The sequence below is a fragment of the Microtus oregoni genome, unplaced genomic scaffold (genome assembly GCF_018167655.1).
Source record: "Microtus oregoni isolate MIOR12 unplaced genomic scaffold, Mior012 000005F_ref0000423, whole genome shotgun sequence".
Classification (NCBI taxonomy): domain Eukaryota; kingdom Metazoa; phylum Chordata; class Mammalia; order Rodentia; family Cricetidae; genus Microtus; species Microtus oregoni.
This window is the reverse complement of record NW_024543064.1, coordinates 51757658-51783725: the sequence shown is the minus strand read 5'-3', so window position 1 is coordinate 51783725 and position 26068 is coordinate 51757658. Positions and strand designations below refer to the sequence as shown.

The window sequence follows — 26068 nt, the reverse complement described above, 5'->3', positions numbered from 1 at the left end:
GCCGTTTCTCTTTTAGTGACCATGTCTATCAGGGTTCAGCATTACTATGCCATTTCTGATGCTCTGTTCAATCTTATTCTGCCAGCATCCTGTGATTGCAGACTTCTGATGTGAGCCACGTTAGTGTAAGAACAGGATTGTTGTAAAAGATGTTCACACCCTTGTCCTGTGTGAAAAGGTAGGGCATAAATGTCTGATGGAAAACTCAAGGCTAAAAGGTTCTAGGGAGACAGAAAAAGGTTCACATTTGCTCCCAAACATGCTTCCCTGGTTTGGATATCTGTGATCACACCCAAGCTGGTGTCTGAAAATAGTCAAGGTCCTTCTATCATAAGTAAGCCACAGAAGGTACTTTAGCATGACTTATTTTGCTTGCTTGTGACTAGGGAATCTCTCTGCCATGCTGACTTCCAGGAGGACCATTCAGGCAGAGCAAGATGGGTAAGTCACAGACCTGCCAATTGGGAAAGTCTTTATGGTCAGCTCCTGTGGTCCTCCCAGGAGTTAGTTCTAACTCTTTTTCACTCTTTTTCCTTGTCCAAATGAACTACTTGAATATTCCAGAAACAAGTACACATGTATGATAGGATGAGTGAATGATGGATATTGGAAATATACCTTCTATGATACTATTTATAATTTAGATAATTTTTATTCCACCATTTCCTCTGACTCTGACCTATATAAATACTTTGCTTATGAAGAGAATCATCATTCTCTGGACCTTTTACCTAAAAAGATGTGTCACTGAGAACTTAAGTGATTTTCCCAGAGACAGCATGGAGATAAGGGTTGTCTAAGAATTGTATCTGATATTATTTGTCTACATCTTTCCCTCTATTACCTTCATCCTGTCCTCTCCCATGTGAGCAGGCCCCAGCACCTTGAGAGTACATGTCAGTTCTTCTTCTTTCTCTTTCCATCTCAGACATCACAGTCTGGGGGCAGCACAGAGGCGGTGACTGACTGGGGAAAGGGTGAGGCCCATTCTGAACTTCAGGCTCAGCTTCTCATTGACTGGGGGCTTGAATGTAAAGTTTGCAAAAGAGCAGTGAAGAAAATGAACAGCTCAGACCTGGCCAATTGTTCTCCCAGGCAAGCTCGCTTTCCTGTGAGACCAAAACAGAAGACCTGTTATTGTCTCAGCTGTTATTAGCAGCTCCAAGGACTAATATCTCAAGTACCTCCTTCAAGTCCTGAGTTGACCCTTTACATTTACATTTAGCTGCTCATTTATGTCTGCCATCTGCTTTGTTTCCTCAGAGCACAGAATCTGGAGGTCATAAATTGCAAATTGCCTTCATGGGCAGGTAGTTCTTGGTAAGAGCAGTGCATGGGAAGGTAGAAATGGAAGTCCAGCGATGACTCAGTCTAAAAGCTTTCAAAACCCAGTTAACAACATCACTGAAGCATTAGACCATATTTCCGCAGTAAAATTACCGATGCTTTTCAGCCCATAGTGAAATACAAACAAGTAAGTGTGTCAGTGAAGTGTGCCTAAAGTAAAGGTTATTTTTCTTCTACGACCACTGTCCTCTTCCTTTTTGACTTATGATGGTGACATTGATGGTCACCCTTTCTTCAGAGTGGTCCTATAATTGGAACTAAAAAGAAGAAATCAGGACATTTCAGGGACTGAGCCATGAGTGAGTATAGAAGTGTCTTTATCTGCCTGGCCTTTCTGTGGTCCAGATGAGACCGCACTAGTTAGTCCCCACTGACATATAGTGCTCCAGACAGGCTAGAGAATGCAGGTGGGATTAGGAACAACTCTACCCCAAGAATTCTATGCCATTCCTTTTATTCCCTATTAGAGATGTAACAAATTGGCTCTACAATTTCTTTGAAATCACCACTCAGTTGCCTCCACACACACTGGAAAATATTTGATCTGCAGAGAGGCAGACTACAGAGTACAAATGTCTTTCTACCAGGAGGCAAAGACTTCAATATCCCTTGGGGAAAAAGAAGAGGACTTATAAAAATCAAGGACCAAACCTCTTAATTCCTCTGAGCTAATGGCCATTTGCCAGGGACAAAGTAAACCTCCCCTATAACTTGATCTCATTATAGGAGGGACAATGCTTATTAACATTTCTGGTTGTTGGCCATCATTTTCAGACCCAGGTTTTCCAGCAGGCAGCTGTCACAAATCTATTGTAGGAAGTTAGACACTGGTAAAGGCAACTATCCCTGTCAACAGGATCCTACTTGATCATGAATGCAGATTGCCATATACCCAAAAGCTCATAAAGTTTAAAGAAATTGGAGGATGACCCTTGAAAATCAAGTGTTCTGTCTGTTACAGCACTCTAAAGGAAGAACGAAACAAAATGTCCTTACTTGTGAGGAGTCGCCTGCTTTGTTAGTTTGGTTGCTGTTGTTGTCTGTTGGGTTTTGCTTTTCCTTTGGTTCGGGGAGGCCATGGAGATTCCACTAACCAGTGTCCAGTTTAAAAACAGAGCCAGCACAGACTTTTCCTTCATGACTTCAAACTAAATAGCAGTCGAGTAAGGTCTTTGACTCATCCTCACACAGACTCCTTGGGCATTATATTCAACCAAATGGGATACTATTTAGACAACTATTTCTCACTAAGATCCTCTCCTTCATAAGAAGAAATGACACTCAGGTATCATCGACCTTGGCTCAGATCAATAACCTACTTGTAGCTCAGAAAATAATGGGCCCATTTTTGACTGCTAAGACAGCCCAAATTTAAAATTCTAATTATAATACTTTTGCACCAGTTACACGCTTATCTCTCAAGCAAAATTCGTGTCAGTGCAAAAATAGAGAAGATCATTCTCTGACCTGAGTCTTCTTCTGGGATCTGGTGGATGATCCAGTCAGTGAACCATGACATTTCACCTTTCTCAGCAAGATTTTGGGTTCTAATCACAATTTTAAGTGATTTTCTTCCTTACCCCTGTCTCTGGATGTTCTATGTGAAGTTATGATAGAGGAAACCTAAATGACAACTTCTTAAGTTGGCTGAGGAGAATCCTCTTAAATTTTTCATCCAGAGCAGTGGCCTCCTCCATGTTGTACACTTGCAGCAGACAATAATGCCATGGAAATCAATCTTGACGACGTGTATGACTGTGCTTGCAGCAGACAATCATGCCATGGAAATCAATCTTGACGACGTGTATGACTGTGCTTGCTAACGGTTCTTCTGATGGATTCTTGCATATTCTGTTCTTCTGATAAGGACAACACTGCCCCAACTCTTTTTTAATGAGACTCACAGTAGGAGTTATAATAGCACTAACTGTCCTGATTTTTGTCTTCCACAGTTGTTGCCTCACCCACATAGCATACTCCAGTATCAAATGATTGAGTTATGCTCTGGATCTTCACCATCAGTTACGTTTCATCCTGACTTCCTAGGCTACCCTCCTCTAGAACACTCCAATTTGCAAAAGCTCTTTTCTCCATTTCTACTTTTGTCAGGTCAAAGAGTTAGAGTGGTCTGTGCGCATAAACCCCTAAGAGCAGCTATGGTGACCTCAGACATGGGAGGATTAATGACTAAAAGTTAAACAGATCCATGACTAAAAGGCAGGCAGTCAGACAATCAGATGGGCTAACCAACAGACAGTCGGACAGTCAGAAAGGCAGTCGGGCAGATAGACAGACAAAGGGACAAACAATGGATAATAAAGATGCCACACTTTTGGCTTCTTCTGAACCTTTCTGACTTGAGACAAAGGCCTAGAAGCTTTATATAAAGGCCTAAATGGCTCTTTATCCCATCAGTAGCACCCATGCTTCTTCATTCTTATTAGTCCTAGATGGTCAAGACATGTCTACCCAAAGTTGTGGGCAAGTCAACTTCAATTTATTCATCTCAACTGACCAATCATAAATTGGAGGAAGAAGACTCCACAGAAGGTTGTTAAAATCACAGCCCTCCAGGAAGGACAGACTTTAGTTTCCTGAGTCCCCCTTTATTTTGTACGTGATTTCCTTTCAGTGTGAGCTCAGTGTTCTTGTGTGCATTGCCCTAAATATCATGGCAGGCACTATGCTATGTCATCTCTAAAGCTGCTTTCCACCTATGTTTTTTTAACCGTGATATTAAATAATATTATAAAAATAACCATAAATTCATGTTCCTATCTTGGTCTCAATCTTCTACAGATTGATGAAGAAATAAAATTTCATTGTTAGAGGTAAAGTTCTTCAACAACTATGTGTCATAATACTGTTGCTGCCATGATTTGTGTGTTCCGTGAATGGTTAACATAACTCTACTTCTATTGTTTTTTTTTTTTTCGTTACAAGTCTATGCTAGTTTTATGTCAGTTTTGTACAGCTAGAGTCATTTAGGAAGAGGGAATCTGAATTGAGAAGATACTCCCACCAAACTGGCCTTTTGACAAGGCCTGTTACAAAAACCTAATGAGTGATTGGTGAGTCAAGACATACTCCATGTTAATATTTTTGTATAAATTAATGAATAATTCTGATAATAGAAATCAAAATTCTTTGGTCTTATAACTCCTTATGGCAGGTATTTTTCTGCATGATAGAAAGATCTGATTAAATCTATACTTGAATCATCTTTACAACACAAAATTACTCTTCTACTAACACGAAAGAAATAGCTCAGGTTATTGTTAACCTTCCAAGGCCTAGCTTCTATAAGCCCAAGACTTTATCTGTTAATGTGGAAGGAAGGTCTCATTTGCCATAGTCTGTCCTTTGTTATGGGCTATAAATAAAGACTGCAATTTTCAAGAATTACTTTGCAGTTTGTCCTGAAAAAGAAAAGATAATAAACCCATATCTACTTATATTTGTCAAGAGCAAAGATTCTGATATCTGTACTTCATTCTTCCAGGGAGGTTTCCTGTTGCAAGTCTAGAGAAAGTGGGAGATGCCATTCCTATCAAATACTAGTAATTTAGTTTCCCTTAAGTTAGGGCTTACCTGCTGTGTGGCTAGGCTATCAGTATGCAATAGAACTTACTGTGTGACAGTGTCTAGCCTGCACTTCAGGCTAGACATATGTGATTATATTTTCTCTCTTGGACTTTATCATTACCATATGTATAGTCAACTGGTTTGATGGATGGGAAAGATAATGTCAGGAGAAAACTATTGTTTGCTTAAAGTTTTCATAGACCGTCAGTCACCTAGATCACTCACTACACACTTAAGAGCCTCTGAGTTAACCTATATGCTGCAAACAGTAATTATGAATAATAATATTTCAGACTGCTTGTTATACAGCAAGACACTAACTGATACATATAAACTCAGTGAAAATGACCCTAAATGGTGAGGCGAATTGTAATCCGATTATAATAGAAAACCAGAGTAGAAGTGTAAAACTTAGTGTTAAGCACTATTATGAAAATACATATTCTTGGAATATTTTGAGTTTGCCTATAGTATGAAAAAGATACCAGTCCATTTTCTCTATAACAATTAATGAATGAGTTTGTTTACATGAGATCATATGGGTTTTGGTTTGGTGGTGTTTTGTTGTTGTTGGTTTTTTTTTTTTTCAACTTGATATAAAATTGAGTCATCCGGAAATAGGGAACCGCAACTGAGGAAATGTCTCCATAAGATTGCCTATAGGAAAGGCTATAAGGCATTTTTTTTTCTGATTAAAGATTAATACAGTAGTCCAACTTCTGTGCAGGCAGTACCAGGATGTTTAAGAAAGCTGGCTGAGAAAACCATGGGGAACACACCAGTAAAGAACATGGTGTCTGCCTCCAGGTTCCTACCTTGAGTTCTTGCCCCGACTTGCCTTTGTGAAGGAGTATGTAATGTAAAATGAAAGAGACCCTTTATTCCCTATTTGCTTGAGGTTATGGTTTTTATCAGAGCAATAGAAAACAACCTTAGGCAATGCACTTATGAAATATGTAATTAAAAGATGTAACAAAATTCTGAATAATATGACAATTAATAAGACACCAGTGAATCACTGGGTTGTTTTCTTAATGTAATGAAAATGGACAAAAAATCTTTTTACATGAGGGTAAAAAGAAGCACCTACACAAAAGGGATTTTTAAGATCCGAAGACAAATAGTCTAATATTCTCTTGTCCTAAAGTCTTCTTTCTCACCTTAAAGGCATCTAGTGGAGCTAGCAAGATTGTTCCGTGGGTAAAGGCATTGCCACCGAGAGTGGCAACATAAGTTCAATATGTGGCAACCACAAGATGGAAAGAAATGATTTCATCTTGTATGTTGTAATTTGACCTCAACCAATTGCTGTGGTATATGCAGGCACTTATGTGCAAACTATTCCATCTAGAAGGTAAATAAAAATTTAGGGACATGAGCATCTGAGATTCCTTTCACCACCATTGCAGCAAACATCAGGGGAAGCTTCTCAGAAATTCATGTCATAAGCAGCAAGCAGAAAGAGTTGCAGCTGAACTGTGTGGTTACAACGCTGTGCTATAATACAAAATCTGAGACTATTTGCACAAGGAAGTCCAGAAGGAATGCTTAGACTTTATAGTATCTATTTTATCAGAAGTTTTATGCCACAAGAGACCTTTCCTGTTTTAACTATGAATATGTCTTAACTCTATTGGAAAAGTATAGATAAGACTCATAATAAGTGTTGACCTTTAGAGGAATGTGTGTCGAGCAGAACCTGATCCAGTTCAGCAGGTGCCATTTAAAATTGCTGTATTGTGTTCTCATTGTGTTAAGTAAGGAACCATTCTCCCTAGCCTCATCCAATGTCCTTATTAATACACAGCTCTATTTCTGAGTAAAAGGTAGGAGATCATCCTGTTAAAATAGTTATGAACACTTCATTACTCTAGCAATATGGCAGGTATCCAGATTTCTTTGTGAAGACGAGGCAATATTTGCGTCTCTTCCCCCATGTTGTAAAAAATAGAGCCATAGAGAAATAAGGGTGATCTGCAGCAGTCCCTGTTCAAAGTGGCAGTGGGGTGGAGCCACGGGCAAAGCCACATGCACAGTATACACCTGAAGCAGAGAACTGCAGGGAGAAGAGTGAGAAGGACCAAGGAGGAGCTCTGAACCCTCTCTTGCCAATCACAATGAATTGAGAACAGCAGAAAAGATTCTCTCTTCTTAAACTGCCCATTATACAAAAAGTGCTCTGGATTCAAACCATTTGGATTGGGCCACTCTTTGGGGTCCCTGTGTAGTGTAGTCAAATTGTGTAGGGTCACTGTTCCCTACAGAAGGTAACAAAGTGTCATAGCTTGAAATACAGCCTGCATACCCAGGTAGACAGATAGGGGAGTGGTTCTCAAGCTCCTATGCCTGAGACTCTTGACGTCCTGAACTTTCCACCCTCACCAATCTACTTCTCTACTATCATTTGAACTATGCACCCATTCTTTCCCTTTTATACATACAGCTTTTAGTCATGGATTGTAATTACTTTATAGGAAAATTTATCAGCATGTCTATACTTCTCTTTGTTACGAATATATCTGCTTAACTGGAAGAGGTTAAGATATGTGTCTACAGAAAGGTCCTGTAAGCAAAAGAAGATATTAAACCTTGCAGTTCACAAAGGTCAGGTCCATGGTAGTATATCCTCTACTTCTCTGTTCTCTTCCCCAGAATGTTAATGAGGCATAACACAGAGTCACACCACAGTTAGTCAAAGATGTACAGATGCCTAAGAAAGAACTCTTGCTTTGACAGGTACGTGTATGATCCCTGTCATGAGCCTTTCCCCCATGCTGTTCTTTCACCAGTACTTCTGGGAGATGGTGTAAATCTCTCTGGATTCTCTTACCTCCTTTTCAATTTCTCACTTAATGTGACATTTAATCTGTTTTCCTAGACTCATACAATGGCACACCACGGTTGTCCTGCTCCTCACTCTACCTTCCCTTCATCCACAGAGAGGCAGAGGGCTTTCTTCTGGGCAGTCCTCATGGCTTTCAAGTAGCGACTCCATGTTCTTAGTCCCCACCAACCCCAAGTCAAGGTTTGGTGGTATTTAATAAATATTGGATTGAGCTAAAATTTATCTTTAATTCTGAGTATAATACCCTGCACACCTAATCTCATTTTATTCCTACTTGGATCTTATGAAAAGGTTTGAGTCAAAAAACTGAAACTCTTTATGGTTATATAATATGCTCACATAGTTGCAGGAAGTGGAGTCGTTACTGAAACCAGGTCTTTCTGCTAGTAAGGCCATGGCTTATAACCTCCACTACACATAGTTATTTAGATTTCTCAATACCCAGGACAGGTGTCAGAGTTGATGTTCAAAGTCTGTGGGAAGCATTTCACTGGATGCCTAGGGTTAAGTAAATGAATAAGAAAAAATGCAAACACACCTGGGTAATTGAGAAATCAATTTCCAGCCACGAGATTTTCACTGATGAAGGGAATAGGAAATACAATGGTTGCCCCTCTGATTCTAATATAAGGTGGCTGTGTAGAGATGGGTGGATGAGCTTTTCTGGATATGATGCTGTAGAGCATCTCCAAGAACAATATATTCAAGGGTCTGAGATAACTGACCTAGATCCTCAGAGACAGGTCATCAGACAGCATGGGAGGGAGTTTCAGTTGTGTATTATAGAGAGGGAATGCTGGTGGCCAGGAGAGATGGGTAGTAATGTGATCAGCATAAGGTGTATGAAGACAGGGAGTTGGACAGGGATTCATGGAGTAAAAAGGAAATGAGATGCTCTAATGTCAAATGCAGTTACTCCTGTGGATGGAGCATGGGCCAGTATGAATCCTCAGGGCAGGCTTGGTTCTGTAGCCTATCTCTTGTCATTTTGTAGAAGAAAGTGCTTTGGTGTAAATTCAGTTTCCCTGAGACTTAACTTTCCAATCTAGTAAATGGGAGATGATTACTCTAAAAAATTAGGATGATATTTTGGAAGAGAAAAAAGTCTGCAGAAAGTCATGATTGCCTTATAAATATTGCTCCCGTCCCTCCCATTCTTTAAACTGATATTTCACTATGGGATGTCTTTCTTTGAGATATTTTGGGTTTGTAAGTAAAAGCTGGAAATATGTCCATGGGGAAACTCTTAGAGATGTTAGCCTCTCTCTCTCTGGTGTTGATCCATTTGCCTCAAATGTGTTTTATATCTTAATATGTGATCGTTTGAGGATTGTAAAGAATTTCCTAAACTCAGCACGCAGGTTCCTAGTCCTGAGACCTGCTCAAGTAGATAAAGTCTGATGGAAAGTTATGCATGCCACCTACATGCTCGCATTAACACAGGAAGATGAGATTATCCAAGGGAAATACAGCTAGATTTTGCCTAAACATGTTTGATCCAAACCCCAACACCACAGCCAACAATATGTATGAATATCCATTTAGATACATGGAGTACTTCACCAGATGTCCACTTTCCCATTAAAATAACTTCTTAGGACATGAATACCTACCACCTTTAAAGGTTTGGTATGGTAGTTGATATCCAACATGGACTTATGTACCTAAAGTTGGGAGTTACCTTTAGCCGATGGAATTCAGTCAACTTAATGTCAACTCTCTCTTCCCTGGGAACATTAAGGGTATGATGTTGCCCATCCTCTGTACCTCATGGATTAAAGTAGGGCATGAACTCTTGGTCAGGCAAGCTTCTCTGCCTCTCATAGCCAATCACTCCATCAATCACTGTCCGTACTTTTTCTTGGAGAAGATAGGAGCATCTATTAAATTCTGTATTTCCATCTTGTTGTTTAATCGAGTGTTTTTTCTAAAATTACTAAATAGGTATTACGGGACATTAGTGAATACTTAATCACAATTTAGAAAATAAGATGTTTCATAAAATGAAAGTATTCCTATCCTCATCTACTAAAATCTTCTACACCTAAGAGGAAGAAAAAATGGACTAAACAACTGTCCCTCAATCAATAGAGAGACAAAAATCAATGTGTAAAGCTAACAGTAGAGGCACACTGAGATATTGGCAGTGGCAGCCATCCGGCAGGGGTGGATCTCTGCCAACCAAGTACAGATTTTTGGGAGATTAAAAAAAAGTAGTTTGGTTCAATATGATTCAGTAGCTAGTGTTTGTTCAAACATCCAGACTCAGACCTAGATTAGTTTTTTTTAAGGGATATTCAAGTTTGTTTGGAAATTTGGAAAAAAGTTTGTTGAAGATATTAAACTCAACTGTATGTGTATAAGAAAAACCTTAAGACATGACGACTTCGAAACTGTCTGTAAAGTGACATCTTTCATGAAGACAGCTTCTAAGAAAATCTGTATAAGATAAATGTCTAAGGAAGCATTGGGTATAGCCTGGCCACCCAGATAGGACAAGTGTCACTAGGATATAAACTATGTCTGTTTTCAAAATTTTGAGTGGAAAACAGGTTATATATCTCTCTCTTTGTAGAGACAACACTGTGTTTAACATTACTGCCACTACTAGTGCTTATATGTGAGCAGAAGGATATATATGCTTCCTCCACATCATCTCTGGAGTAAGAGAATGACAGTAATTTCCCAGTCAGAAAATCCCTGGAGGAATCTGAAGCATCATAAGGAGGTATTATCTGAGATGATTCTTCTAGATGGGGGAGAACTTAAGACAGTGCATTCTTGGTAGAGAGAAGACAAATATTTTAAGTTTGAGGCAAGAGTAAGTTCAGTGAAAAGAGAAGAAATGTAACAGAACAAGATCTCATGAAAGGGTGGTGATGCTTGAAGTCAGAGAAGTGACAGCACAGGATGTCAGATAGCAAACTTTGGAGTTTCTACAGTATCCATGGAAAAATGCCAATGTATAGTTATAAAGGATCACATCAGTGGATGCTCATGCGGTAATGCCACTCTTACCTGAGACCACCTGGCTGTGCCACTTGACTTCTGTTTTTACTTAGGGAAACAGTCTCTAATATCTGTACCCTGGCAATCAAGATGCTGACAAAACATCTTCAGGACATGTCTATCCCTAAGTTCACATTGCATCATAGTTCTTCCAACTTTACCCACTCCACCATTGCCATCTTCTGGTCCTTTCTGAGACACAAATTCTAGAAACATCATTCTACCTTGTCCATGTGCAAATTACATGCTCACCTTGGACTTTTGGGTAAAGATTCATGTACAGCAGAATCCAGCGCAGTGTCGTGGATATTGTCTCTGTTCCAGCAAAGTAGAAGTCCAGAGTGCTGCAGATGAGATTTTCTTCAATGAAACTTGTAGTCTTCACTGGCTGCTGGAAAATACATATTCATTTATCTAGAGGGTTTTTTTTTGCCCCTAAACACAAATTCATTACCCTAGGAAGTGAACTGGAGGGAAACAACCACAGGAAAATGATCCTCTCTAAGACTTGGCAAGTAAGCAGAGGTATCACAAATGCCCTTTCCCAAGTGCTAACAGAAAACTTCTTTCACTCAGGTTAATGGAACCACACTCTCATGCTTGCAAACTCTGAGAAGTCATTAGACTGTAAAGAGAATGTGCCTTTGACAGACTTAACATTCAATATTGTGGTATTTGAATATAATTGGCCCTCATAATCTCATCAGGAGTGGTACTATTAGGAGGTGTGGCTTTGTTGGAGAAAGTGTGACACCATGGGGATGGGCTTTGGGGTTTCATATGGCCAGGAAATCACCCAGTGTGTCAGTCAACTTCGTGTTGCTTTCAAGATATAGGACACTCAGCTACTCTGCACCATGTCTGCCTGCAGGTCACAGTGCTCTCCATCATGGTGATTTTGGACTGAAACTGAACCTCTGAAGTCATAAGCAAACCACTCACAATTAGACGTTTTTTTCTTTATAAGAGTTGTTATGGTCATGGTGTCTCTTCACAGAAGTAAAATCCCCAACTAAGACAAATATCAATGGTATCACATATTAGCTGTGTGACCTAAGTCACTTTAGATTTCCTTTATTCCATGGCATGTTTTATAAACTTGAAATAAGACACATTCCTTGAGAGGACATTTTTTTTTAATTTTGCAAAGTTTAAAAACCACATAGTGAATAGTTAACAATCAAACTCTTTTCTAAATGCCCAAAATGATAATGTAATTCCACAGTGTGAGACAAAGCCATTGATAACTAACTTTTATAACTTTTACAGTTGAAACCTCTTTTTCCAAAATTTATTTCTTATCAGATCCCATTATCTTTACCCCGCCTCTGGAAACTTCAATTTGTCAATATTATTTCTCATGTTAATAGCCAAACCTGAACACAATATGACCAGCACTATCTCCCATGGGAAGACAATGTGCTTAATGTTTACTATTCCAGTAAAGTAAAATATAAGGTACAAGATGTTCACCCTCTGCCCACTGCAAGAAGAGGTGTCCAAACTTCATGAGTCACAGATGACAATGTTGGTGCAATGGTGTCTTTAGCCCACTGAATGCAAAACTACATCCAATTTGGCAATGTCACTGAGTCCTGTCTAGAAGGATGGACAGTGGTGATAAGGAGAAAAGAGGGAGGATAAATTCTCATCTAGACCTTAAGGGTAAATTCTAGCATGCAGTTCAATGTTTCTTGTGTTCTGAAGAGGGTATGATTTGAAATAAATTCAGTTCTCCAGGTTAATTGCTACTTTTGCCCTTTTCACAGTTCTTCAGATATGGATAAGAGAAAGGAGATGCAGAATGTAAAGGAAATATTTTGACATTTTCAGGGATATAAGCCAAATAACATTCAACTCATGAACCCATGACCTTTTCTTGAGTTGTTGCCACTCAACAAAAATAAAATACTGGAACTATGTTTATTCATCTCAGGTAGATGAAATAAGACTAAATAAATAAAATGTAAACACTTCCGTGCATTTCCCTAGAACGTGTGCACATTACCTAATTTGTCAAAAGAGATGTTTTGTAGATGTGATTAATAAAAAGATTTTGAAATTAGAAGAACTAATTTAACCAAGTAGCCCCAATGTCATCAAAAGAGTGTAGTAGAAGGGTCCTAGGATCAGAGCAGGAGAGATGGAAAGTCAGAAAGATAAATCAGTCCTAGCATGGAGTTTGGGGAAGCACCTACAAGTTTAGCTGCAGTGAGCAAAAGGTCCTTGTGCACATATAAGCACTGGAGAAGCCAGGAAAATTAAAATCGTATACTTGTCTCCTCCAAGGAAGGAGATGCTTATTTGTCTTTCTCCAAGAATGCTGGGAATGGATGCAGTTTGTAAAGTGGTTGATTCTTTACCATCTGTAGGGCTAGGCTTCACCCAAATTCTTTCAAATTAATGTTTTGTTTATCTCGAACCATTTCCCCCTAAATCTTGAGCATTGCTTTTAAGTTCATCTGCCTCCTATGTTACCTTGGACCAAGCCAAACCTGATTTCTACAGTAATTATGCTTACCACAGTCCTCCCTAGATCCTAAACCTTGAGCACTCTCTGAGTCAACAGTGCCCATCTTTGTGAAAGAAGCCAGGTGTACTTTCTAAGGAATTTCATTATAAACATGCCTGAAGATTTGTTATGTTCACAGGACTCAGCCAATTGCTATCAGAAAACTATTTTTTAAAAAGTGTGCTGTGCTTTAATATGGCTAAAATAAATGACCTGGGGTCAGACTCTAGAAGTTTGAACTATTTATTTAAGTCAAGCAGATTTAGATATGCTGCCTCCCCTTTCAAATTTATAGCCATGTTCAACACACATTCCTTCTCACCAATCCAATTCAGAAACTCAGTCAATGCTTCCTGAGTTTCAGAGTGTACTTATAGAGGATGCATAAATCATGAAGAGAATAATAACTGTACCAAACCCTGCACATATAGGCATTTCGACATCTTCTAGAAGCTGTGGAGCCCTCAAAATTGATACTCCAGAGAGCCTTCTAATTTAGATAGCATAGATACAGTGTACAGTTAGTACACTGAAAATAAGGAAATCTTATTGTGTATTTTCGTTTCGTAGAACTGTAACTTTAAAAAACCCTGCTATTTTAAACCACTAAGTTTGCGGTAGCCTGTTTTAGCATCAAACTATTAAACCTTTAATTTTTTCATAAGAAGATGATACAGGCAGCGTCTTCTTCACCTTTCCCATTTCCTTTAGGAAAGCATCAATGAATTCTCTCAGCTCATCAGGATTCCAATCTGCCTGGTGTTTGTTGACAATATGAGAAACAAACAATTTCGAGTCTTACCAGTATCTAAAAATGTTTTGATGTGGTTCAAGAAGATATTTCTTATTCACAGGAAAGCTCTACAATTCATTGTCTAGCTGATTGGGAACATGAGACAACCATGGATACACTATGACATGCTTTAATTAAGACAGTCTTGTCTTTCCCTCTTGCTTTCTTACAGTGAAGAAATGGAGGGTTTTTATTTTTCTCTCAGCTCTCCAGTGAACATTTTAATTCTACTGTGGAAAATATACTGAGTCTCAAATCCCTTCTTGTTCTTCCATCTGATTGCTCCCTGGTTCATGCCACCAGCTCTCATACCAGGAAGCTGACATTGCATGCGGTAGTTTTTCTAGTCTTAAGTCCATGTTCAGTCCAGAATCTACAGGGATTCCAGAGACATTATCTGACAGTTTAAACACATGACTTAGTAAGCCCTGGACTCAATCCTCCATGGAATTTCCCTTATACTCACACCAAGTCCCGTGGCTCTTCACTGTAGCTTAGGCTGAGCTGGTCCTTGAGTACCCATTTCCTCTTTCTGCCAGTGTTATTCTCTATGATTCAGTGTCCCTGTGCTTGCAACACATTGTGCCAGAAAGCTCTCCTCTGAAATTCATATGACTTCTGCTCCTGCTTTCACAAAGTGTGTCTTAAGTGCCACCTCCTTTGAACTCTCATACTGATGGTCTTGAAGCTACTGTTGTCTTTTCACCCTTTCTTATTTCCCTTCCATGGTTTATTTTCCTCAGAGAAACCATCAGGAGCATGTGTGTTTATAGGTAATTCTATAGCACCTTGCTCCTTAACTATTATATAATTTCCACATGAGTAAGACAGTGTTTTTATTAAAATAATGTGGTCATTAAATGGACTCTGTTTTAATCTTAAAATTATTTTTATTAATTCTCTGAGAATTATGTACATTGTACTTTGATCATATTCCAAAGTGAGTCTTATTTTCTGATGAAATGTAAAGCATTTTTAAATATTTTTTTCTCATTTATTTTTTTATTGAGCTCTACATTGTTCTCTGTTCCCCTCAAAAAAAAAAATAACGACATCTTGAATTTTGCAGGCAAGTGGATGGAGCTAGAAAACATCATTTTGAGTGAGGTAACTCAGACCCAGAAAGACAATTATCACATGTACTCACTCATAAGTGGTTTTGAAACATAAAGCAAAGAAAACCACCCACAAATCAATTCCAGAGAACCTAGACAACAATGAGGACCCTAGGAGAGACATACATGGATCTAATAATCTACATGGGAAGTAGAAAAAGACAAGATCTCCTGAGTAAATTGGGAGCATGGGGAACTTGGGAAAGGATTAAATGAACTTATTACTTCTATGTGGAAAATTAATTGTATGATATAAATGGCAAAGACAGGATAAGACTATTAGTTCTGGTCCTTTCTAGATCTACTACCATACTAATTCTATGGTAGTAGTAGTAATGATGATGTTGATAATCTTATTAATCTAATTTTCAGTTTAATTCATGGAGGGCAAGGGGGACTGGACAACTCAAGTCACACAAAGATAGTAAACCATTGTCTATACTATAATTGCTTGTATACTCTTCCACCAGCAACCACATGTGATATTATTAATTTTACCTGTGAAAACTTACATAAATAAAATAGGTTCAGTTGTCCATCAAACTGACTGATATTCTTGATCATGGCAAGAAATATTCACTGCCCTCACCTTCTGGCTGTTGTTCCTTTCCTAGAATTTCTTTCCTTGGGACACATATTCACAGATCTGTTCTTTCTTAAGTTCCCAGGCTCTGACTACGCTGGAGGAAAGCAGATGGAAGTGCTGTACTGGGAGCTAAGATGAGAAAGAGTTAAAACAAAGAACAACTTTGACAACAACAACAACGATAATTTGTGATATTTTTCTTTTTTGTATTAATGCTGAACAATTGATTGCTTGTCTGAAGTGAGTAACACAAAGCTGCAAGAGCAGACGAGAACTAGATAATGGTACCTGACATCCGCGTTAGCAAGAAGACTGAAGTCAGAGGAAATGTTGAGCTCTAAAAGGAAAAGGAGAAAATCCTGTGGGGAATCAGCATTGCCCTTCTAGTTGACTCTCCTTGAATGACCACGACTCCAGAAAGTTGTAGATGAGTAGTTTCAATGTACAGCGAGGATTTTTTCAAAAAAAGAAATCAAACAAAAGCAAGTATTTAAGTTCACAAAAGCTTTGAGTTTCTCTTCATTTAGGTTGATGTTGGATGTGGGCTTACGGTAATGGCTTTATTATGTTATTTCCTTTATATCCCTAGTCTCTCCAGGATTTTTATCATGAAGGGATGTCATATTTTGCCAAAGCCTTTTCTGCAAGTAGTGATATGATCATGCAATTTTTTTTGTCTTTTACTCTGTTTTTGAGGTGGATTGTGTGTGTGTGTGTGTGTGTGTGTGTGTGTGTGTGTGTGCTGGACCATACCTGTATCTCTGAAATGAAGCATATTTATTGTGGTGGAAATCTTTACCTTTCTGATGTGTTCTTATTCTTCAGTTTCCAAGTATTTTCTTGAGAATGTTTACATCTATGCTCATAAGAGATATAGGTCTGTAACATATTTCTTTGTTGGGTCCTTGTATGATTTAGGTATGAGAGTCGTTGTGACCTCATAAAGTGAATTAAGAAATATTTAGCTTCTATTTCATAGAAAAAATTGATGGGTATTGGTAATAATTATCCTTTTATTGTCTGATAGAATTATGAGCCAAATCCATCTGATCCTGGGTTTTTTGTTGTTGTTATTTGGTTATTTGGTTGTTTTGTTTGTTTGTTCTGTTCTGTTTTTTTTTTATTGGAAGACTTCTGTCTATTTTGCTATTATTAGGCATTTTGGGCCAGTTTAAATTGCTTATCTAATCTTGATTTATCTTTATTACATATATCACAAAATTCATCCATTTCTTTTATATTTATCAGTTTGGTGGAGTACAGTATTTTTTAAACACAGTTCTTTATTGAATCTTTGGGAATTTCATATTATCCACCCAGTCCTGTTCACCTCTTAGTCCCTTCATAACCTCCCCTTACCCCTGCAGCATTTCCCATAAAGAATCCTCCCCCAAATCAATTAAAAACAAAACAAGACATGCAAAAATACCCACCTCAGTCCTTGATCTTGCCAACACCTTCTCATTCATTCTAGTGATATTAGGGTCTGCAGTGTGGCATACAGTATACCCCTTTATCCAATCAGCCCCAACCACAAAATGTTCATTGCGATGAGTTATTGATCCGGTTCAAGTCCTCAGCACATTATCCTTACTGGTCCCTCGCCAAAACTGCTCTTGGATATCTTGCTATTGCCCAAGTCATGGAGATCCTGTGAAATAATTCTGTAGAAACAGTCCCTTCATGTACTCTAGCAGGACATAGACATGGCAGATGTTATGATGTGTCAATCAAAGTCCCAGAATATGGGTATGGGTTGTGACTGAGCTGGTCAGTCTGGGACATTGGGATTATCTCCCTCAGGTAAGATGTGGAGCCAGTTCTCCTAGGTCCATGCCATAGTGACCAACTCTTCTATGCCTGTGGTGTGGGGTAGAGCCATCTCTCCTGAGCATGGGATCCAGTTTTCCATGGGGATGGAGCCAGATCTCCAACAAAGGGCAGGGCTAGTCATCTCAGGGATAGGGAAAGGCAGGACCTACATAGCATAATCCTTGGATTTCAAAATGTATGGTTCCTATGACTTCCTGTTGCACACAGGATAAGGACATCACCACAGACCCCGGGGGCTCTTATGTCCTAAAGCTAATAGGTGTGCTGTTAAATTACTAATATAAAATCTCTCTAACTTTTTTAATGTAGGTACTTAGTGCTATGAACTTGCCTCTTAAAACTGCGTTCATTGTACACTATAGAATTAAATATGCTGTGTTTTCATCATCATGTAATTCTTAAATGCTTTAAAAATTCCTCTTTGATGTCCAGATGAAGTTATTTTTCATTTAGTAGTGAGTTGTTCAATTTTCATGAGTTTATTCCTGTTGTTGTCCATATACAGGTCTAAGCCCCAGTTGTCAGATAGAATGTAGTCTGCTATTTCACGTTTTGTATTGAGTTTTGTTTGTGTTCAAGTGTTTGGTAAATTTTGTAGAGTATTCATGAGCTACTGAAAAGAAAGTATGTTATTCTGTGTTTGGGTGAAATGTTGTGCAAATGTCTGCTAGATCCATTTGATTCCTGTCATTATTTAACTCCAGCATCTCCTTGTTTCATTTTTGCTTGGTTGCAGGAAAGAGCTAAGGAGATCCTGTCTCCAGGAAGAGGGTAGGTCCCTAGGAAGTGTGAGGTGTGCTGGGAAGAGGCACACCTACGAATAGGTTTAGGTGAGACAAAGACTATGCTTGGAGAGACAAGGATGAAAGTGCTAGTGGAGCCCTGAATCTACACTAAGAGTTGGAGTCTCTAGTTCACGGAACTGAAGTGGCAGGAGTGGAACCTTTCAACATGATGCTACAGGACTTGGTGGGACATCATAATGAAGAAGAGGAAAGACAGTGACAATCACCTGAGTCCCGCCACTAGGAATCTCAGGTAGACCATCTCTCAAAGACACCCCCTAAGTCAAACTAATTCAGACACCCTTTTGTTGAAATTCTCTTCCTGGGGAATCCTAAATTCTGTTATGTTGACAGTTACAAGAACCCTTAACAGATGGGTTTTTAGCCCCATTAAGAAGTTTACACAATGGAAAGCATGTACCGTCTCCAAAATAAAGCTGGGATGCTGTTAAGATATGAATGAAGAGACTAAATGGTTAAAAGTGTATATATATATATTTTATATCCATGTGAACACATGAACTATGTTATAAATGTAGACTAATATATGAAACACACACACATATGTAAACTTATATTTGTATACACATGCATACTTATATGTAACTACATATATTGTTATGCACACATCCTAGCTTACAGCTAATAAGAGCTATGGAAATAGAAGGGAGAAGATAGGAACCAGGTTACTGGGAAGACTAACAGCAGGTGTTGATGCATTTTACCTCAGTGTTTGTACAAATAAAGGTAAGAAATTAAAGAACTTAATAATTCAACTCCATACAGGGGTTGTTGATACAGCAACGTTTACTGTAATGCAACGATAGTTGCTGTGACCCAGTGTGTAAGCCAGTTTAACTTTGCCCTAGTTCTGTGTCAGTGGCAAGACCATAAACGGGTTTATTGTTGCTGATAAGAATGTTTTCTTCCTCTCTCACAGACATTTATTGTGGCCTTATTAAGGGTACGGCTATCTTACCCTTATGTATGTATGTACAGATTGGAGGCAGCTTATAATAAACCAATAAATGAGACCTGAAAAAATAAATAACCCCAAGTATTACTGAGAAAAGTAAAGCAAGGTTTGACAAACAATGCTACTGGTGACCTCTAGAGGTTTGGTGGTCAAGATAAGTCTTTCTGAGCTGGAAGTGCATTTCTTATTTGAATGTTAAGGTTTCAGAGATGCTAGTTGACTCCAAAGGAAGGAGAAGGAACAAGGGAAATGTGGTATATTCACCTGGAGAAGGCAGAGTAAGTAAGCTAGCCTGCTCCATGTCATTGGAATAAAGTTCAGGAGATGGGCAGCTTCAAGTCAGAGAACATAAACACACTCCAAGAGTGTGGTTAGCTGTTAACTGTTACTTTCCACTTTTGCTCTGGAACTAAGATAAGGCATAGTATCATAGTGGTTAGTGCACCCTCATCACGAAGTAAGGCACTTGCCTTTGGTGGTTGTTAAGGAGAGCAATAGCTCCCTTGTATAATGAAACCTTCCTGGGCACCCAGTAAAGTACCAAGCTGTAACCTGTCACATCAGAGCAGGGCAGATGATGGCGCACAAGAAAATCACTCCCTACAGGCTCTGCCTCCAAGCTCGGCTTTGTTCCTCCTTCAACAAGGCTGAACCTTCCAAAGAATCCACTACCTTCTAATAGTGACATCAGTTGGGGATAAAGCCTTCTGTAGAGGAATGAGCTTTGGGCAAATATTATAGATATAAACTACAATAGTGTTTGCATCTAAAATTTATTTTAAATTTCTTATTTACATCTTTAGGACAAATTTATGAAAGTAGAACAACTAGGTGAAGGAACATATATAGTTAAATATTGATAAATATAACTTGATTCCCAGGCTAGAGTCCTTGACACCATGTACAATGATGTTCAGAATTTGTGACTACTTCTTAAGTGAATAAGACAAAAGTGATTGCATTGTCTCTAATTTTTGTTATCTTTTTAATTGTGTTATTTTAAAACTCTATAGTGTTGCCACTCATTTTAAAAAGCTAATTGTATTTATTTATTTATTTATTTATTTATTTATTTATTATTGATTTAAAAACCAAATCTTCTCTCCAATTGTTTTCTTTGGTGTAACAGATCCTTTTCTTGTTGATCTGAACTATATGATGGTTTTCAGGAGAATGGCCTCCTAAGGCTCATGTAGTTGATGCTTAGTGGAACTTTTGGGGCAAGATTAGAAGGGGTAGTGACGTTGAAGAAGGTGTGTCACTGTCAGTGGGCTTGAAGTTTCAAAAGTCCATGAGAATTTCAGTTAGCTTTTCTCGGAGTCTCCTTGTGTCTGTGTATCAGGATGGAAGCTCTCAGCTACTGATCCAGTGTCAACCTTGCCCACATGTGCCATGCTCCCTGCTATGATGGGCATGGACCCATCACTGAAAGTTCAAGACAAATAAACGTTTTCTAAGTTACCTTGATCATGGTGTATTAACAAAGCAGAAATACATATTGACATATTTCTAAGGAACTAGGCCTTTATCAGTTATTATGTGTTGTTAATATTTCTTAAACAATTCTCCTGGTCATTTTGCATGCAGTATTGTTATTGCAAAGAAGTGTGTGTGTGTGTGTGTGTGTGTGGTGTATGTATTGTGTGTGGTATGTAGTGTGTGTGTGGTGTGTGTGCTATGTGTGTGGTGTTATGTGGTATGTATATGTGTGGTGTGTGGTGTGTATGTATGTGGTGTGTGTGTAGTGTATATGTGTGTGGTGTATGTATGGTGTGTATGTGTGTGGTGTGTGGTATTGTGTGTTGTGTATGTGTGTGGTGTGTTTATGTGTGTTATGTGTATGGTGTGTATGTGTGTGTGGTGTGTATATTGTGTTTACTTTGTGTATGGTGTGTGGTATGTGTGTGATGTATGTGTGTGATGTATGTGTGTGTGATGTGTGTGTGGTATGTGTGTGTGTATATAATGTCAAAATTCTCAATCTGTTTTCAAAGACTTGTGCCATGCGTAGACATAATATTCCCACTTCAAAAGCACAATGCAATTCTCCCATATTGAAGACTTATTTCCTGGATCCACTTTTACATTGTTTTTGATCATCTGATACTCTTGTTGTAAGAAGTAGATAAAGATAAAACTTCACACACCCCCCCCCCCCCGTTATCTACCTAACCGGTTTCTACCCACTGGTTTTAAATGTTCCCCTTTTCAGAAATTGTGGGAAACAAAGATCCTCCCTTCATAATAAGAGTTCCAGAGACTCGGTGTAGTGAAAGCCAGATACCTTATTTTATGACTTTGTAAAGACCAGTGTTGGCCCAAGATAGCAGGGCACTGATTGTAAAGAGCAATCTTTATAGTCCTAGACTCATGGCACTTCCTCCCTTTCCTCATTGCTTGGCTAATCAGAAAGGTGCACTCTCACGTCATTTATCCCTACCTTCCTCTCTGACCCTGACTAAAACCACGGGTGAGTTCACCTCCAAGTCTTCCATTAGGTTTATCGTAAAGTTTATCTGATGCATGACCTTACAGACAAGCTTTGGCTGGTAGGAATTTTCTAGTCTAAACTTCTGCTTTGCGTGTGGGAGGATAACTTAGCAGAGTGGGTGAGGGGCTAGGTTAGCAGGGGTGTGCAGGGCTCTATTGCTTCCTGCACCTTTGCATCTGTACTGAAGCTAGCACCTCAGAAAAGGACTACCGCTGGTATTTCTTACAAAATGTGAAGCTTCTTTCTCTTCCTGTTTCTACCTACTTAGCATTTATCTATGATCTGTCTGTCATCTACCTATCAATCAATTTGTCTGCCTACTTATCTATCTACCTATCTATCTGCTTATCTATGACAGAGGCTATGTGGGCTTCCCATTGGTTTTATTGTTGTTACTATTGGTATTTTTGAAATTACAGAAGTGTAGTTATTTTTGTACGTGAATTTTAATGTTCGCTGTCTCACTCCACAATTTTCATTTGTTTTAGTTTTTTTTTTTGTTTTTGGAAATTCTTTTGTATGTTTTTGAGACACAGTCTTGTTATGTAGCCCTGACTAGCCTGGAACTTGCTGTGGAGAATAGGCCAACTTGAAACTTATGGCTATCCTCTTGTCTCAGCCTCTTAAGTGCTGGAATTACAGCTATGTACCACCAGGCCAAGTTTCCTGGACATTTTCTTTGTTTACGATTTTCATTATCAACTTAGGAATCCTCTGGCATGGACAATAAGAAGTCCTTCTGACAACTTGGTTAGTTAACAACCGAGTCTGCTCCTCTCCCAGGTTATATTTTCAGAAATGATAATCTTTTGGCTCTCAGCCTAAGACTTCTTTTTTCCCCCTGGGAAATAAAAGTTTTATTTTTTTTACATATGACTATGAGTATATTATGTTTATGATCATAAACATGAATGAAAATGTCATAATGAAACTTGTAATCCAATATATGTTAATATAAAGTATATTATTTTTAAAAGAGTTCTTTTATAGTGAAAGTATATAAGAAAAATCTTGGAATGCTTGAACGATCTGTAGAAGTTAAGAGGCTGAACTCTTTACAGAATTGAACTTGCATTGTGAAAATTTCTTTTGGAAGATACTTAAAACTTAACAGTACAAATTGCTCCCTTGTTTCCCACCCTTTAGCATTACGTTCATTTTGGTTATCTTAGGCTTTTTCTTTCTCCCCCCCCCCCCCGTTTTTTTTTTTTTTTTTGAGATAAGGTTTCTCTGTGTAGCTCTGTCCTAGAACTTTCTCTGTAGATCAGGCCTTGAACTCACAGAGATCCACCTGCCTCTGCCTCCCAAGTGCTGGGATTAAAAGTATGCACCACCACTGCCTGTAATTTGTAGAGAATCTAAAATGTTTTTGACTAAATTCGCAAAAGGATAACTTGGTCTTTGTCTTGTAGCTTTCCCAAATCTTTCAATTACAGAGTTGCCAGCTGCCATAATTCATGTGGGGATTGTATGTACATACATACATACATACACACACACACACACACACGTATATAGTCCCCAGCTTAGAAAAAAAAAAAAAACCAACACTTGTGACATTTCTGTATTGCAGCACTCCCAATGCCCTGATCCTGTGAGTCTTCCTGAAGTTGGTATACAGGTGGCAAGCAATGCAAATATCTGTCCCCTGCAGTTTCCTGACTCAGCATCTTTAGCTGCTGGTCTCTCAGCTTGTAGGATGGACCTGGGGTGGGGTCAGGGATCTGAGTGATGAAGTCCCAAATTTGAGTTTGCTAGCTTGAGCCAGATTGAAGCAGCAGCTAGAGTTTTGAATTCTAAGAACATTCTGGACTTTTAATCACGTTTTCTTAACCCAGTAAGAGAAAATTTTACTTCAAAAAGAAAAGGTGTCTCTCATACGTTTCATAAAAATTTGTTTAGGTTTGTTTTTTTGGGTTTTTTGTTTGTTTTATTTTAAGACAGGGTTTTACTAAATATTTAGCTTAGGTAGGCCTCAAATTCCAGATCTACCTTCTGCAGCTTCCCAAGTACTAAGATGTCTGGAGTGGGTCACACCTTGCAGAAGCTACTGCGTTATAATTTGGAATGAGACTCAGGATATCTGGGTCTACTTACTGTTTCTTTTCTGAGCCGGGGTCAGGCTAGCCTTCCCCTCCTGTGTCTCTGCATGCCTCATGGCTGCAATAGCCGTGGAGCTGTGGCCTATGATGATGGTCTTCTCATCACAGTGCAGCTCTGTTTCCATGAAAGGCAGCCAGATGCTATCCAGGGCTGTAACTGTGTTCAGGAGAAAATAGTCTGGTACTCAAAGGGGCCGTTTGTAAGTAATGCTGTCCCACCTTTAATGAACAGCAGCTCATCACTTTTAAACTGAGGTTGCGTCAGGCATGTTTCTAGCCAGACACTGGAAACCGGGAATCTGCTCCAGTCTTTTTCTCACACAGCCGTACCAGGCCTGGGTGGCCACATCCCCGCCTCTGTTACCGGGAAAAATCACTGCCTTGCTAGGGAACGCCATGAACGAGGCTGTCAGAGACCCCCGCCCAGCTCGGACCAGCAGCACTCAAATCGAGACTGCTTCCGGCCAGGAGCCCGCACTGACGCCTTCTGGGAATTGTAGTTCTTGGATGCCCGTAGGCGCTTTCCTTCACTGTCTAGAGTACAGGCTACACAATTAAAACCTTTTTTTTTTTTTTTTTTTTTTTTTTTTTTCCGGCGAGGCAGTCACATCCTGCTTCTTCTGTGGCTGGGTCACGACTGCCCAGCCTAAGACTTCTTATGTGTGCTTTTGTAATTCTTATAAGTGGAATTCATCTAGCTGGATCTACCCTCCAAATGCACCTCTGTTTTCCAGTCTCTTCTTACCATCTCCACTGCTAATGCCCTTGCCTCTTTTCTTCCCTGTGCTTGTGCTGTGAGCGGTCAGGCCCATTCTTGCTGGATAGCACATTACAAAAAAAACCAGATCACACCAGGCAGTTTCTCAAACAGCTGTCTACTGGCTTCTCAGCTCACTTAAAGTTTTCACCATGTCCTGTGTGGCCCCTGTAATACGACTTTTCTTTTTTTTTTTTTCTTTTTTTTTTTAGCAATTAATTTTTTTTTCTTTTTTTATTGAGAAAAGGAAAAAAAAAAAAAACAACAAGTTTCCACCTCCTCCCAGCCTCCCATTTCCCTCCCCCTCCTCCCACCCTATGCCCCCTCCTCCCACCCTTCTCCCCCTCCCCCCACTCCATACAACTTTCCCCTAGACCTTGTCCACCACTGTTTTCTGTTAGTTGGCCTAGAGTCACTTGCCCTCAGTGAAGGCAGCAGGCAAATGCTAGTCTCATAGTCCCCTCTCCATCTGCAGAGCTGGACGGCTGTATGGTTTAGTATATGTTGTCCTTAGGGGCTTTCCTTAGAGACCTTCTCAACAGGGTTTTTCCAGTCTCTTGTACAGACCTCCCCTCCCATTTTCAGTTTCACTCAGCACAGCCCACGCCCAGATCCCGGATCATCTCTCTCTGATGCCCAGTAGGAACTGAGCTCCCCATGGAAGCTGTCAGTCGGCTTAGGTCATGATGATAATGGCAGTGATTAGAAAAAGCTACGGAGAAACCCTGTCTCGAAAAATAAAAATTAAAAAAAAAAAGAAGCAGTTAAATGCTCAAGAGTTGTTTTTACGGGTTGAGACCATAGATTAAAAAAAAAAAAAATCCCTCTCTCAGAAGCACGGACACAAAAACAAAAATCTGAAAGTCTTTGTCAAAGCTTTGAAAAGATTAGACTTCATAAGAAAAAAATAGAAAAGTTTAGAGTAGTAAAAATTGTCCGTTGTAGTGCCAATAGCACCAGCACAATTTCTAACTATGAAAATTTATCTTTCAGAATTCCAGTGACGCTGACACATGTGGTTTTTATTCATTGCTGGAAGTCATTGGAAGGTTTCAAAATAAATTTTAGAAATGAATTTGGTGTGAAGAAGTTGAAACAGGCAAACTGAGGCATGAGGTCAAAATTATTTGCGTATTCCCTCCCCTGACCATCTAATGGCAAAGACAAAATCTGGACCGAGGTGGTCCCTTGACTGCTAATGCTGCTATCTAGTCCTTTTTATTGCACAACTGCGTTCATTCTGGCCAGGGCCCCTCTTGGGGACTATTTTTCTTATCTGTACAACAGAGGGTATGGCATAGACTGTATCACGAGCTGAATTCTGTAAAAGGA

General features: G+C 39.2%; 1 pseudogene; it reads right to left on the bottom strand.

Annotated features, from left to right (window-relative positions):
- Window positions 1–931: 931 nt before the first annotated feature.
- LOC121447885 lies at window positions 932–24791 on the bottom strand (annotated as a pseudogene).
- Window positions 24792–26068: the final 1277 nt, after the last annotated feature.